Consider the following 15893-nt stretch of genomic DNA (forward strand, 5'->3'; position numbering starts at 1 on the left):
TCTCGTCCCCTAACGCCCCTACTCTACTTGCGCTATATTGATGACATCTTCATCATCTGGACCCATGGAAAAGAAGCCCTTGAGGAATTCCACCATGATTTCAACAATTTCCATCCCACCATCAACCTCAGCCTGGTCCAGTCCACACAAGAGATCCACTTCCTGGACACTACAGTGCTAATAAACCATGGTCACATAAACACCACCCTATACGGGAAACCTACTGACCGCTATTCCTACCTACATGCCTCCAGCTTTCACCCTGACCACACCACACGATCCATCGTCTACAGCCAAGCTCTGCGATACAACCGCATTTGCTCCAACCCCTCAGACAGAGACAAACACCTACAAGATCTCTATCAAGCATTCTTACAACTACAATACCCACCTGCGGAAGTGAAGAAACAGATTGATAGAGCCAGAAGAGTTCCCAGAAGTCACCTACTACAGGACAGGCCTAACAAAGAAAACAACAGAACGCCACTAGCCGTCACCTTCAGCCCCCAACTAAAACCCCTCCAACGCATTATTAAGGATCTACAACCTATCCTGAAGGATGACCCAACACTCTCACAAATCTTGGGAGACAGGCCAGTCCTTGCCTACAGACAGCCCCCCAACCTGAAGCAAATACTCACCAGCAACCACATACCACACAACAGAACCACTAACCCAGGAACCTGTCCTTGCAACAAAGCCCGTTGCCAACTGTGCCCACATATCTATTCAGGGGACACCATCACAGGGCCTAATAACATCAGCCACACTAGCAGAGGCTCGTTCACCTGCACATCCACCAATGTGATATATGCCATCATGTGCCAGCAATGCCCCTCTGCCATGTACATTGGGCAAACTGGACAGTCTCTACGTAAAAGAGTAAATGGACACAAATCAGATGTCAAGAATTATAACATTCATAAACCAGTCGGAGAACACTTCAATCTCTCTGGTCACGCGATTACAGACATGAAAGTCGCTATTTTACAACAAAAAGCTTCAAATCCAGACTCCAGCGAGAAACTGCTGAATTGGAATTCATTAGCAAATTGGATACAATTAACTTAGGCTTGAATAGAGACTGGGAGTGGCTTAGTCATTATGCAAGGTAGCCTATTTCCCCTTGTTTTTTCCTCCCCCCCCCCCCCAGACGTTCTTGTTAAACCCTGGATTTGTGCTGGAAATGGCCCACCTTGATCATCATACATAATGTAAGGAGAGTGGTCACTTTGGGTAAGCTATTACCAGCAGGAGAGTGGGGTGGGAGGAGGTATTTTTTCATGCTGTGTGTGTATATAATAAGATCTTCTACACTTTCCACAGTATGCATCCGATGAAGTGAGCTGTAGCTCATGAAAGCTTATGCTCAAATAAACTGGTTAGTCTCTAAGGTGCCACGGGTACTCCTTTTCTTTTTGCGAATACAGACTAACACGGCTGTTACTCTGAAACACGTAAATACAGTTTACTCCCAAAGTCTCTCCTCCTCCCAGCAGCTGTCAGGGGAGAACTCATTCAGACCCCGCTTACAGCTGCCATTTCTTTGTATTTTTAAACAATAAAAAGAGGGGCTGGGCAGGAACTTTACAAAAATGAGCTTCATTGTCAGGACTTTGAAACTCTGCAGAAAACAGATCGACTTTCACCAATGTAAACCCCCTAACCTGGAAATAACAATGGCACAATGCCTTGTGCTGCCCACCGAACAAGTGCACAGCAGAGAGTCCTTTGTCTCTGAACCTCACCAGGAGGAGGGAGCTGTAGACAAACAAAGGGGTAACAGAGCAAAAGTTCTTTTCTGTGCATCTTTCTGTAAAACTGCACCTGTATCTTAGCTGGAGCTGCATGTTTGTAGTGGGAATAAAGTTCAGGTTTGTAACAGGGCCCTTGAAGGGCCAGGCTGCCTAGTGGTTGGTGCTCCTGATCTCCAGCTCCTTGTATAGAAGATCAATTTCCCTCAATCTTTTAGGCAGTGGGGTAGGGAAACCCAGGCCTTCCTCTCTACCAAGTCCCAGCCCAGGGTTCTGCATGCATCAACCCCTGAATAGGGGAGGTCTCCCAGCAGGGAGTCTAAATTCTCTGCTCTAGGCTACTTCCTACCAGTATCCTTTTTGTTTAGAGCCTGGCCCCTCTAGTCCCATTTGCTGGGTGGCTTGCATCCCATAGCGCCCTTTTGTGAATCTTGGGTGGCATCATGCTGCAGTCTCAGGCTCCTTCAGATGGGGAAGCTGTAAGTTTGGGAAGACTGAACCCCACAATGTCTCTGGGCTTCAGGGACCCAGTTACCTCAGTTGCTGGAGGCTCCTAGGTCTCCTCCACAATCCCCCTTGGCTGGGGAGACAGTGATTACTCCCTGGTGGCTGCCCCAGCTGGCAGGCTAGTGACTCTTCCCCTCAGGTAGGGAGGTGGATAGCTCCTGCCTCTTCACCAGTCAGCCCTCAACTGAGCCAGGCTCTCTCCTTTTCTACCCCCCAGCCCTGGAATTGGCTGCAGGTATAGCAGGGTGGGGCTAGCTGGGCCCAAAGGCTCCCTTTAACCCCTGCTGTGCTGGCAGGGTAGTTCCACAGGGGCTTATATAGTGTCTCTCTTGTGGTTGGAAACCCCCTTGTGCTCCTGTGTAAAATCCCCTGCACAAGATGGAGTTTGCAGTCACCTGGGCAAGTCACCTCTATGAATGATTCAGCTTTTTGCAGGCCGACGCCATTGTTTACATGTTAGTTTGAATGTTCCCAGGAAAGCTCAGATGTGGATTGGTGTCTCCCAAAGTCCATTGTCAGTTAAGTGTTTCTTGATTGGGCACTTACTGAGAATAGTCCTTTCTCCAGAAGCCGACCAAATGCTTCACCGAGGCTACGTAGAATCAAATAAGTATGTAACCCTTCTGCCTGTCAGAGTTGGCAGCAACAAGGGCCGGGTTCAGTATCTAGGGGTTCCATTCCAATAACACAATGCAAAACCGGCTCGAGCCCCCACCCAGTGACCTGGGACAAATATATACCACCCCCGCTGGGCGCCTCCAAGAGGCAATACTTCCCCTCTCGCAAGCACATAGTCTGAGTGTAGCAAAAAGCCTTTTAATAACAGAGAGAAACAATGTGGCATTATGTAGGGGAAACACCACCAACAGGATTCATAACACAACCCATGAGCAAAACCCACCCCAAGCAACTTGGGGCATGTCCTTTCCCTTTGGTTCTTGAGTCCAGCAACCCCAAATCACCCAAAGTCCCAAAAGTCCAACGACCCAAAAGTCTCTGTCCTTGGACAGGGCAGCCCCAGAGTTCAAAAGTTTATCTGCAGAGTTTTACCTCCCAACCTGGGTGAAGATTGGCGGGGAGGGGGGGTTGTTAAGGGGCACCTTACATGGTCCAACGCTGATGGCCCCACCTCTCAATGGGGCTCTGCTCCGCCAGCCGCTCCACTTGTCATCCAACAAACTGCTCTGCCATATAGCTTCAGGCTCCCCCACTACTTAACACAACACTCAGTGATTTCAGCTCTTAGTAAGTTTAGCTATTTTGTGATTTCAGCTTGTAGTAGGGGAGCCTCAGTGCTGGAGCACCATTAGCCCAAAGTGAATTCAGCTCAACAGCCTGTAACTAGACTCCCAATAAAATCAAAATTAGCTCTCATATTCTACAATGGAGAGAAAAGAAAATGCAATTAGCATGTAAGACCCTCACTAGGAGCCCACACTACCAAGTATTAATACCTGTTCCCAGCCTCTCTCAACTCACAGAGTTTTGGAACCCATGTCCCTTGCCTAGCGAGTGCTACTTAGTTGATGGTGAGTCCTTCCATCATAACAAAAGGCCAAGTACAGTTCCACTGTCCTTGATTCCCATGATCAGGGTAATAACAATTTATTCTTCTTGCCCCAATAACAGAGACACTGGGGATCCCACAGCAGCCAAAGTGACCATTTGGGCAGCTATGGCCTCATTCTAGGTGGGGTGGGTGTGCCTATGCAAATGAGATCAGCCCCTGAAGTTCTTTTCCACAACTTGCCACACCTCACCACCAGATGTCAGGGTGGAGCTCATCCTGACTCTGCTTACAAGTACATAGCCAATATTCATAACTTCGAATACAAAAATGATACACACATACAGGCAGCATAATCATAACCAGCAAACTACAACCTTCCCCTAGACAATGATCTATACGGTCACAGTTCATGGCAATAACGTCACAACTCTAATGTGAGTTTGCTTTGTACAGACTGAGTAGGAACAGAATAAAGGACTCAAGATTGGGTCCATTAAGAATTATTCCACAAATAACCAGTCATCTGTTGACAAACTGCCCTGTGCACTGGATATCACTGAGAACAAACACATACGGGAGCTGTGATGGTTCTGCACCAAGCAATTTTTCAGAGATGCTGACCTGATAGAATACTAGAAAACTTTCCCAAAAGTGACAGTCGTCTTCTCATACGCAGTGTTGCTGTAGCCGTGTTAGTCCCAGGATATTGGAGAGACAAGGTGGGTGAGACAATATCTTTTATTGGATCCGTTTCTGTTGGAGAGAGACAAACGTTTGATCTGACAGAGAAGAGCTCAGAAGCTTGTCTCTTTCATCAACAAGAGTGGGTCCAATAAAAGCTATTACCTCAGCCATTTTGTCTCTCTCAACCCCTTCTTGTCCAGTTTCAGTTTTCATTCCTGGTTGGATTAATACCAAACTTTGCCAAAACATTCTCCTCTGCCAAGGTCCTTGCCTCAGTCAGTGCACAGGCTGGATGGTGACAAGGGAATGAATCAGGGATGCACAGTGACAGAGGCTGTTGTCTGTAGGCCCACAGCCGCATTTGTTGCAGCAGCAGCATCGTTATCATTGACAATCCCTCCATTCCAGGATGATCTCCACCACAGATTTACATATGGGTCCTGAGACGACTCAGGAGTCCGATCCTGGAACCATAGATCTGCCCGCAGTAGGTACAGATGTTTCCTGACAGGTCAGCTGCCTGCTGGGAGAAAGTTCTTTTTCTTTCCTTCCTTCCCTCCCTCTCTCTCTCTTTTCAACTTTGAGGGCAAGGCACTTCTCCTCAAAGTGGGCCACTGCCTGTTGGAGGATGTGGCATCATTGAAATCAGTTGGTTGCTTGCTCCTCTCAGCTTGTGATGAGTTTTCTTGAGACACGCTTTCAGTGTGTCTTTGTAGGGTTTTCTCTGACTACCATGGGATCTCTGACCATGGGTGAGCTGAGAGTAGAGGGCTTGTTTTGGGAAGTGAGAGTCTGGCATCCGCACACTATGTCCAGCCCAGCAGAGTTGATGAGTGAGGATCATTGCTTCAATGCTGGTGACATTCGCTTCAATGAGGATGCTGGTGTTAGTGCAGTGATCTTCCCACTAGGTGCAAAGGATCTTCCAGAGGCATCATGGGTGGTACCTCTCCAGACTCTTGAGGTGCTCTCGATAGGTCACCCAGGTTTTGCGTCTATAAAGGAGTGTAGGAATAACAATTGTCTCATAGACCTGGATCTTGGTTTCCTCCCGTAGGTCACGGTCTGTGAAAATGCGCCAGAGAAGTTTCCCAAAGGAAGCACTTGCGCACTGGATCCTGTGCTGGATCTCACTGTCAATTTTTGCATTTTGAGAAAGTTGGCTACCGAGGTAACAAAAGTCCTCAACTCTCTCCATAGTCTGTCCCTCGATGGTGACTTGTGGTGGCTCATGTGCAAGGCCTTAAGCAGGCTGATGGAGCACTTTAGCTTTCTTGATATGGAGTGAGAGTCATAGGCTTCGGTAAGTGTGTGCAAAAAATCCAGTGTGGACTTAAGGTCATTCTCAGTGTGCGTGATGATGACACAGTCATCAGCATTTTGAAGACCAGTAATGGACACCCTGAGGACTTTAGACTTTGAGCGGAAATGTCAAAGACTAATAAACAGCCCATCCATTCTATATTGAATGTCAACTCCAGTGGGGAGGCGGTCTTTATCAAGGACCAAAATGACTGCTAAATACCTGGAGAACAGGGTTGCAGCAATAACAGATCCTTGCTGAACCCCAGTTTTGACGATGAAAGGATCCATCTCCAGGCCATTACAGAGAACAGTCGCAGTCATCTTATCATGAAGAAGCCTTAGGCCCTTAATACATTTTTTAGAGCAGCCTAAACTGGCCAGCACCTTCCCACAGGGCTTCACGATTGACAGAATCGAAGGCCTTTGTCAAATCGATGAGAGCCATGTACAGGTCCTGATTTTGCTCCCGAGACTTTTCCTGGATTTGGTGGGCAAGAAGATCATATTGGTTGTCCAGCAGGATGGTCTGAAACTGCACTGAGATTCCGGCAATATTTTCTCATCAAGGGGAAGTAATCGGTTGAAGAGGATATGGTCCAGAATTTTCCCTGCTGCAGATAGCAAGGTAATGCCAAGATAATTTCCACACTCCAATTTATCTCCTTTCTTAAAGATTGTAACAATGTTAGCATTTCTCAAGTCTTCCGGCATCTTCTTATTCTACCAAATTTGAAGAAAAATGAATCTCCCGACAACATAGCTCTGAGGCTCATTGGAGCACCCAAGCTCCTTCACCGCAAGAAGGTGACGGTCCCCGAAGAGGGGCTGCAGCCGTGGCAAGATGTGTAACCAATAAAATTATGCTGAAATTATGCTCCTGGCTGCTGTGGGCCAGAGTGGCGCCAGGCACTACAACAGAGATGAGGGAGACTGTATCCACCTATTGGGCCCAGGCAGTGTGAGGAGGAAGCTACCCGAATTGAATGCAGACCAGGGTGGCAGGGGAAAGTAGATGAGGATAAGGATGCAGGGGGAATATTCTGAGTCCAGAGGCTGGTGGATGGAGACAAACTGGGACTGGGAGAGAAAGTGGGAGATGGGGACTGGCTGGGCAAGGAGCCTGGGACTGGGAGGAGGGGGAAAGAGACTAGGACTGGCTAGGCAGGGCAATTAGGACAGGGAGTGGGTGGGGAGAGACTGTGACGTGCTGAGCAAGGAGCTGGGGAGCTGGGGGAGACTGGGACTGACTGGGGGAGGAGTCTGGGACTGGGAACCAATAGGGAGGAACTGGAGGTGGGTGAGGAAACAGACCAGATGAGGAACCAGGGTGTCAGGGGAGTCTAAGACTAACTGGGTGACGAGACTGGAATAAACAGCCAGAGTGGGCTGTGGGAGACTTCATAGAATCATAGAATCATAGAATATCAGGGTTGGAAGGGACCTCAGGAGGTCATCTAGTCCAACCCCCTGCTCAAAGCAGGACCAATCCCCAATTAAATCATCCCAGCCAGGGCTTTGTCAAGCCTGACCTTAAAAACTTCTAAGGAAGGAGATTCTACCACCTCCCTAGGTAACGCATTCCAGTGTTTCACCACCCTCCCAGTGAAAAAGTTTTTCCTAATATCCAACCGAAATCTCCCCAACTGCAACTTGAGACCATTACTCCTTGTCCTGTCCTCTTCTACCACTGAGAATAGTCTAGAACCATCCTCTTTGGAACCACCTCTCAGGTAGTTGAAAGCAGCTATCAAATCCCCCCTCATTCTTCTCTTCCGCAGACTAAACAATCCCAGTTCCCTCAGCCTCTCCTCATAACTCATGTGTTCCAGACCCCTAATCATTTTTGTTGCCCTTCGCTGGACTCTCTCCAATTTATCCACATCCTTCTTGTAGTGTGGGGCCCAAAACTGGACACAGTACTCCAGATGAGGCCTCACCAATGTCGAATAGAGGGGAACGATCACGTCCCTCGATCTGCTCGCTATGCCCTTACTTATACATCCCAAAATGCCATTGGCCTTCTTGGCAACAAGGGCACACTGCTGACTCATATCCAGCTTCTCGTCCACTGTAACCCCTAGGTCCTTTTCCGCAGAACTGCTTCCTAGCCATTCGGTCCCTAGTCTGTAGCTGTGCATTGGGTTCTTCCGTCCTAAGTGCAGGACCCTGCATTTATCCTTATTGAACCTCATCTTAGAGACTTAGAGCAGACCTCCATGAACATTTAGTGCGTAGCAAGCTGGGGTGTAAATCTACCCTGCACTGTCCTGCCATGCACCGAGTGTCCATGGCCCCTGGGGGAGGTGTGGCTGAGCACTGCTTAAGTTGATGTAAGTTACATCACTCAGGGGTGTGAAAACAACCCCCCCCCCCCGAGCAATGTAACTTACATCGACTTAAAGCAGTGTCTGCATCGCACTATGTCAGCCGGAGACGCTCTCCCACCAGCAGAGCTTCTGCCTCTCGATGAGGTGGACTAATTTTGTAAACAGGAGAGCGCTCGCCCATCGACGTAATGCATCTTCACCAGACGCGTTAAATCGTCTCCGCTGCATGGATACAGTGGCACTGATTTAGTGTGGAAGCGAAGAGAAGCCCGAGCAGTTCCCTTGTGTGTTTTGACCTCTCCCATTTTCAAGCACTAGGGGACTGTTAGTGTGCAGCAGCAGGCTCCACAGGGACACTGAGTGTGCAGCAGGCTAGTGTGGGGTAAATTTACACCCCAGTTTGACACAAGCTAAGTGTGTGTAGAGAGAAACCCTGAGACAGGAAGAGGCATCCAGGGAGGGGAACTGGGGCTTGGGGCAGACAGGACAACCCAAGGCAGGGATAAGTGTGAGAAACAGATCAGCTGAGGACCCCAGAGGGGAGGGACAGCACAGGGAACAGGGGGAGAACTGGGACTTGGCTGAGGAAGCCAGAGGTGAAGTTCAGGGTTGGCTTGTCCAGGAGACTGGGCCTGGGGATGAGAAGCTTGAGGAGTGGAGACTGGAACTGGGTAGACAAGAAGAATGGGACTGGGACACAGAGCAAGGGATGGAGAAGAGACAGGACCGATACAGGGACTGCTCGGAGGAGATGGGGCAGAAGGGGTTAGGCTTTGGGGAACAGGGGAAGACGGGTCTGTCACTACCAGAACACACACCTCTCCAGAGCCTGGAATGGAACCAGGATCCCTGAGTTTTGCCATTCCCCTGCTGTCAGCAAATATCTGTCAAACTCTCCAACAAATATTTTCTGATCCCACTCTAGTGCTGGTCCACAAAGAGGATGACAACCTACTACCACTATCAATTACTCCATTAGCTCAAGTGGCAGTGGTTTCTGTGGTGGATCTAAAGGTTCCAACCCTGCTGATGACCCATGTGGGTGTCACAGGGTTGCCATCTTTCTCATGGCTGGTAACCGGATCCTTGAGGCTCTACCCCCTGCCCTACCTCTTCCTCCCAAGGCAACGCCCTTCTCCACCTCTTCCCCTAAGGCCCTGCTCCTGCTCCACCTCTTTCCTCAAGGCCCCGCCCCTTCTCTGCCTCTTCCCCTCAAGGCTCTGCCCTCATCGCTCACTCCCGCTCTCCCCTCCTCACTCGCTGGATCATCTCAAGCAGCCTGCCTGCAGGTACGAAGCCGCCCTGGCTGAGCAGGGGCTGGCACAGATTAATGACCCAGTTTCCCCCCCTGCCCCCCCCCATGGAAACCAGATTTTTGGTTCAGGTGTCATTTAGGTCTCTTTTTGACCGAACTTTCCAGTAGAGAACCAGGCACCTCGCAACCCTAAATGACACCCGGACACAGAAGCCAAAAAGCGGGCTGTCCGGGTAAAACTGAGACTGGTGGCATCCGGAGGGTGGCAGCATGATTCTGCAACTTGGAACTTCTGTTTTTTCAGTTTGCTTTTTTAAAAACCTAGGAAATTATGCACAAAACATTACTTTAAAGGAACATTAAGTTTGCAAAGTTGAGCTGTAAAAAATAACAAAATGGCAGAATTAAAGTTGTCTTTGTAACTTTATTGTGGCCCACTTGTACATCTGCGTTAAGATACTGTCTTTAATTCCATGATAACAAGCTATTTTCTCCATGAGACCCCTGCCTCATTCAGTGCACAGGACAGACAGCATGGGCAGAGTTTGGGAGGGTGCAGGGGGGCATTGGCAGAGGAAAGGCATGGGGGGGCACGTGGGGTTGGTGCAGGGAACGGGGGAGGGGGGATGGAGCCACTTCTCCTGAGGCTGAGAGTAGCTCCTCCAGGTTGTACCGCTGCAGCTGTGCACTGCTTCCTGGGTCCTAGTGCCTGCCCGTTTCCTGTAAAACGGTGAGTGCCTGCAGGGGGGCAGAGGACACTGGGAAAGGGGGATGGGGCACGGGGCAGCGGGCAGGTGAAGGGGGGTGGGGTGGGGAAGAGAAGGAGATAGAGGAATGGGAGCGGGGAGCGGGAGCCCAGCATGTGGCGTCCCCTCGGCAGCAGCAGCCCCAGCAGGGAGGCGGCTGCAACAGCCCTGGGAGGCCCCAGAGCAGCAACATCTCTGCAACAGCCGGTACTGGAGTGGCCACAGCTCCCAAGCTCAGGTCGCTGCAGCAGACAGCAGCAGCTGGGGCTCACCCATTAAGCCATCCTGCCCCACCCCCAGCCCTGGCAGCCCAGAGACCACTCCAGGCTAGGGGGGTGGGGTGAGGGAGAGTCAGTGAGCCAAGATAACTGGCTTCAGCATGCGTCTGTGTGTGTGTGTGTGCACGTGTGTGTGTGCGTGTGCGCTCTCTGTCCCCCCCAAATATAGCAGTCAAACTACGCCTGTGCTAGACAGTGCTCTGAATCAGGGTTGGTTGTGGCGTGAAGGAGGCTGGTCTGTGTAGGACCCTGCCTCATTGGTTGCAGAAACTGCAAAGTGTGCTGTGTGTGAGGCAGGGGATTGCAGAAAGAGGAAGGAGGGTCTCTTGTTAAGGCAGCTGAATCCTGCCCTGGGGAACTGGATTCTCTCCCTGCCTCTGCCACAGAGTTCCTATGTGATGCTTGGCAAGTCTCTGAAACCAAATATTTCACAGGTGGTCATTAATTGTGTGTTCCTCATTTTATGGGTGGCCCCTTGTAACCGTGGGGGTCTGGTTGCAGAAGTGCTGAGCATATGCTGCTGTAAACTGAAGTCAGTAGGTCAGGGATGCGCAAACTACGGCCCATGGGCCAGATCCGGCCCCTCAGGGCTTTGGATCCGGCCCGCGGCATTGCCCCCCGTGGTGCCACAGGCCCCGCAGAAGCAGCCAGCACCACGTCCCTGGGACCCCGGGCCGGGGGCGTGGGGGGGCGGGGCAGAGGGCTCTGTGCGTTGCCCTTGCCTCCAGGCACCGCTCCCCCCAGCTCCCATTGGCCGGGAACGGGGAACCGCAGCCAATGGGAGCTTCGGGGGAGGTACCTGGAGGCGTGGCAAGGGCAGCGCATGGAGCCCTGTGCACCCCCTCCCCCAGGGGCCGTGCAGGGATGTGGTTCCGGCCGCTTCCCAGAGCGGCGCGGCGTGGGGCCAGGGCAGGCAGGCAGGGAGCCTTCCCTGGCCCCGGTGCGTGCCGCTGCCACCCCGGAGCTGCTATAGGTAAGCGGTGCCAGGCCGGAGCCCGATCCCCTGCTGCACCCCACTCCCGAACTCCCTGCCTGCACCTCGCACCCCTCCTGCACCCCAACCCCCTTCCCTGAGCCCCCTCATACACCCGCACCCCTCCTCTGCCTCAATCCTTTGCCCTGAGCCCCTTCCTGCACACCGCACCTCCTCCCACACCCGACACTCCCTCCCGCACCCCAACCCCCTGCCCTGGCCCTGCATACAATTTCCCCACCCAGAGGTGGCCCTCGGCCCAAAAGGTTTGCCCACCCCTGCAGTAGGTGTTCTGCTCTGAACATACTAAGTGCTGTATAATGCTAAGGAATCTGAAAAATCAGGACCTGGGTGTCTCAAGTTGGGCACCCAAAATCAGTCGACACTTTTGATCATTTTGGCCATAGTGTCTCTGGGCTTCAGTTCCCCAGGTGTAAAATGGAGGTAACAACACTTCCCTGCCTCCCAGGGGTGTTGTGAAGAGAAATTCTTTAATGTTTGTGAAGCACTCAGCTACCATAGGAATGAGCACCACAGAAAAGCCTGTGAGGAAATGAACAATTCTGTTTTGGGAGTTCAGTTTGGATGACATGCAGTACATAAGGGCTGGGGCCACACATTGCACAATGAGTATAAAAAGAATGATTGACCATCCACCCATTCAGTCAGCACCATGTGTCCTGTGCACTGAGTGAGGCAGGGGTCCTGGGGCAAAAATAGCATTTGATCGTGTAATTAAAGTCTGTATCACAATGGAAATACAAAAGGGACTAATTAAGGTTACAGAGGACCGCACGTGTCTGGCATTCTGAATGTTTGAGTGCTTGACTTCCTTTTAGATACATAGCTTTATAGATTTTAAGGGCAGAAGGAAACATTAGATCATATAGTCTGGCCTCCTGGGTAACAGGCTACAGAATTTAATCCAGTTACTCCTGAACTGAACCCAATAATTTTTGTTTGGCTAAAGTACATCTTCCAGAAAGGCATCCAGTCTTCATCTAAATACTTCAGGAGGTGAATAATCTTCTGCTTCCCTTTTTAGTTTGTTCCAATGCTTAATTGTCCTCGCTATGGAAAATATATGGCTTACTTCTAATATGAATTTCTCTGGCTTTAACTTCCAGCCATTTGTTCTTGTTTTGTCTTTCTCCACTAGACTAAGGAGGCCTCTACATACCAGTGTTTTGTCCCTGCGCAAGTTCTTCTACACTAAAGTACTTATACAGTATAATCACATCATCTCTTGCTCTTCTATATTAAAAACAAACAGACGGAGCTCCTGGAATCTCTCACTACAAGGCATATTTTCAAGTCCTTAAATCATCTTTGTGGCTCTTCTCTGCATCCTTTCCATTTTTTTTTAATATCCTTCTTAAAATGTGGACAACACGCTGGATGCGGTATCGGTCTCACCATACTGTATACAGAGGTAAAATCATGTCCCTGGTTAGAAATTATCCAACAAAATAGAGCTTCATTGGTAATGCTGGTTTGTTGAACTCGACATTTCCCATGAAAGTGAGTCGGGTGCAAGGAACTTTCTCTAGACCACAGGCAGGGTTGTGGCAGAAACCTGCATGGTTAAGTGGCAGCTCGCCTGGGGGGCTCCAGCCAGCCCTGCCATGCAGACTGCCTTGGGGCCAGGTACCCCAGTCTTCTCAGGTCAGCTGCTCTGGGATAGCTGCACCCTGTAGACTGCCCCAGGACCAGAGACCCTGGTCTTCTATAGTCTGCAGCTCCAGGGAAACACTGCCATGGAGAAGGGAGTCCCAGCTTTAACCTGGGCTCAGCTCCCAGCTCCACAGCAGGGAATTTAGAAATCCTGGGATTGGGATCCTGATTCCCAAGGTCTGCGGCTCTGAGGCAGCGCTGTTTTGCAGACTGCCCCAGACTGGGGACCCCAGAGCTTCGATACTCCCAGGCCAGCTGGCTATTTGGGACACCAGCTGGCCCAGGAGTCTGGAAGCCCAGGGGTCCCCAGCCCAAGGCAGTCTTCATGGTGAGGCTGCCCAAGAGCCACAGACCCTGGGATCCCCAACAGCAGCTGAGAGAAATTGACATTTTTGTTTTTCTCTTAGCACTGCGTGAAACTGACAAGAATGTCAGTGTCACTCAGAATCTGCTGGTGTCCCTGGGAGCAAATTTCATGTCGGACACACCATGTGTTGGTCTTTCCAGAACAAATTTGAGGGGATTTCTGGTTCACAGGAAGTTCTGAACTAGCAAAATTTCCTGTGAGCTGGAAATCCTGCGTTTCAGCCAGCTCTTCTCACTGCTCCCCTGTTTAAACCGCCAAGGATCACCTTAGCCTTTTCACAGCATCACCCTGGGACCTCTAGTTCCGTTGCTTGTCCACCATGACCCTGCAATATCTGTATTGTTATGTATATTATGTGCACTTCTGTTTCTTTTATTGCTGTTTTGCCATTTTTTACCAGGTTCAAAGAGTAACTCCTGCTGGAGCTCCCCACATGTCCCAGCAAGGCAGACAATGGCTACAGAGAACCCAGTCACTGGTGCTTAACTGACAATACGGGTGTCAAGGCCTTTGAACTTTTGCCTCTGACCAAGCCGGGCACCCCTCCCCCACAAGCTTGGGAGAGGGGAGGGGCCCTTCAAGTGGGAAAATTAAACACAGAGCTTGGGAACTATGAAAAGGGGAGCCCTGATGAACAAAGAGGGAGAGGCGGGGTCTGCAGGGAAGGAGATTGAAACCCAGTCCCCAGAAGCAGGAGTACCTGGGATAGGTTGGGCCAGCCCAGGTTTTGAGGGAAATGCTGAGGATTAGGTAAGACATATGCCCGTTGGCCTTTAGTTGCCTTAACACTTTTCTCTCTGGTCACTGTGTTCCTATGGATACATAAATAATATCACTCTCCTGGGCCTGGTACTATTCAATATTTCCATTAGTGATTTGGATGATGGAGTAGAGAATAAACTCATAAAATGTGTGGATGACACAAACCTGGGAGGGGTCACAAGCTCTTTGGTGAGAGTATTAGAATTCATAGTGACCTTGCTACATTGGAGAATTGGTTTGAAATCAGTAAATTAAAATTCAGTAAAGACAAGTACAAAGTACTAGACTTAGGAAGGAAAAATGAAATGCAAACAATCCAAAATGGGGAATAACTGACTAGGCAGCAGTACTGCAGAAAATGTTCTGGGGTTATGTTGGATCACAGACTGAAATGGGTGATGCTGTTTTGAAAACAGGAAATGTCATTCTGGATTTTATTAATAGAATTGTCATATGTAAGACAGAGGAGGTAATTGTCCTTCTGTACTCAGCACTGGTGAGGCCTCAGCTGGAGCAGTGTGTCCAGTTTTGGGCTTTCTCTCTACAATGGGTAGGTAGGACAAGAAGTAATCCACTTAGATTGCAGCAAGGGAGAGTCAGGTCAGATATTAGGAAAAACTTTCTAACTATAAGGATAGTTAAGTACTGGAACAAGGTACCAAGGGAGGTTGTGGAATCCCCGTTGTGACGTTGCACTCCAAATGTTTTATGGAAATATGCTTATGAGTGTGAATATGATGTAACTGGAATATGCTTTATGCAAAAGGTCTCATGTAATGTATCAAAACAAAAGTTATAACCTACTGAATATATTCCTCCTATTTGTGTGTATGTATCATTCTTGTATCTGAAGCTAGACATATGAAGTATGACTCTGAGGTCTGATTGTAATTATGCAAAGTGTGGGCCATTAATGGTGGTTTAGAATCTTGATGGCTCCCATTGACTACGACAATTCGTTGTAGATGGTTTATTTACCTGCAAGCCTTCCTGTGTACGTGTGGGCCAGCCTGTGGGTAATGAACAATGAGGTCTCACAGGACATCCATCTTAAATCCATCTTAAATCTGGTACTTTTCCATTTAGAAGGAGGGGTAGGGACAAAAGATTCCTACCTTGTGCCAAAGCTATAAAAAGAGGTGGAGCAGGACAGACGGGGCTGTCAGTCATGAGAAAGCCCCTGTTTTCTACCTCAGATGTCTGGTGGAACTAATAAGGACTGTACCATGGGGCAGGATTGGGCCCAGACTAGAAAGAAGTCTAGTCTGTGAAAGAAGCTTATTGGAACATCTCTGAGGGTGAGATTTTACCTGTAATCAGTTTCTTAATGTATTAGGCTTAGACTTGCGTGTTTCTGATTTATTTTGCTGGATGACTTACTTTGTTCTGTCTGTTATTACTTGAAACCACTTAAATCCTACTTTTTATTCTTAATAAAATCACTTTTGTTTATTAATAAACCCAGAGTAAGTGATTAATACCTGGGGGAGCAAACAGCTGTGCATATATCTCTGTCAGTGTTATAGAGGGTGGACAATTTATGAGTTTACCCTGTATAGGCTTTATACAGAGTAAAAGGGATTTATTTGGGATTTGGATCCCATAGGGAACTGGGTGTCTGGATGCTGGAGATAGGTGACCTGCTGAGCAGTTTTTGGTTGAAGTCTGCAGATTTTGGGGTGTGGACCAGATCTGGGTCTGTGTTGCAGCAGGCTAGCTTGTCTGGCTCAACAAGGCAGGGTTTTGGAGTC

At 49.4% G+C, this 15893-nt stretch overlaps 1 protein-coding gene across 1 annotated transcript in view; it reads left to right on the forward strand.

The window, feature by feature from the left end:
• Positions 1–15893, forward strand: part of LOC141985920 (scavenger receptor cysteine-rich domain-containing protein SCART1-like) — a 50331-nt gene that overhangs the window by 12103 nt on the left and 22335 nt on the right. The gene's annotated exons all lie outside the window — the stretch shown is intronic.

Source organism: Natator depressus, chromosome 1, assembly GCF_965152275.1.
Source record: "Natator depressus isolate rNatDep1 chromosome 1, rNatDep2.hap1, whole genome shotgun sequence".
NCBI lineage: Eukaryota > Metazoa > Chordata > Testudines > Cheloniidae > Natator > Natator depressus.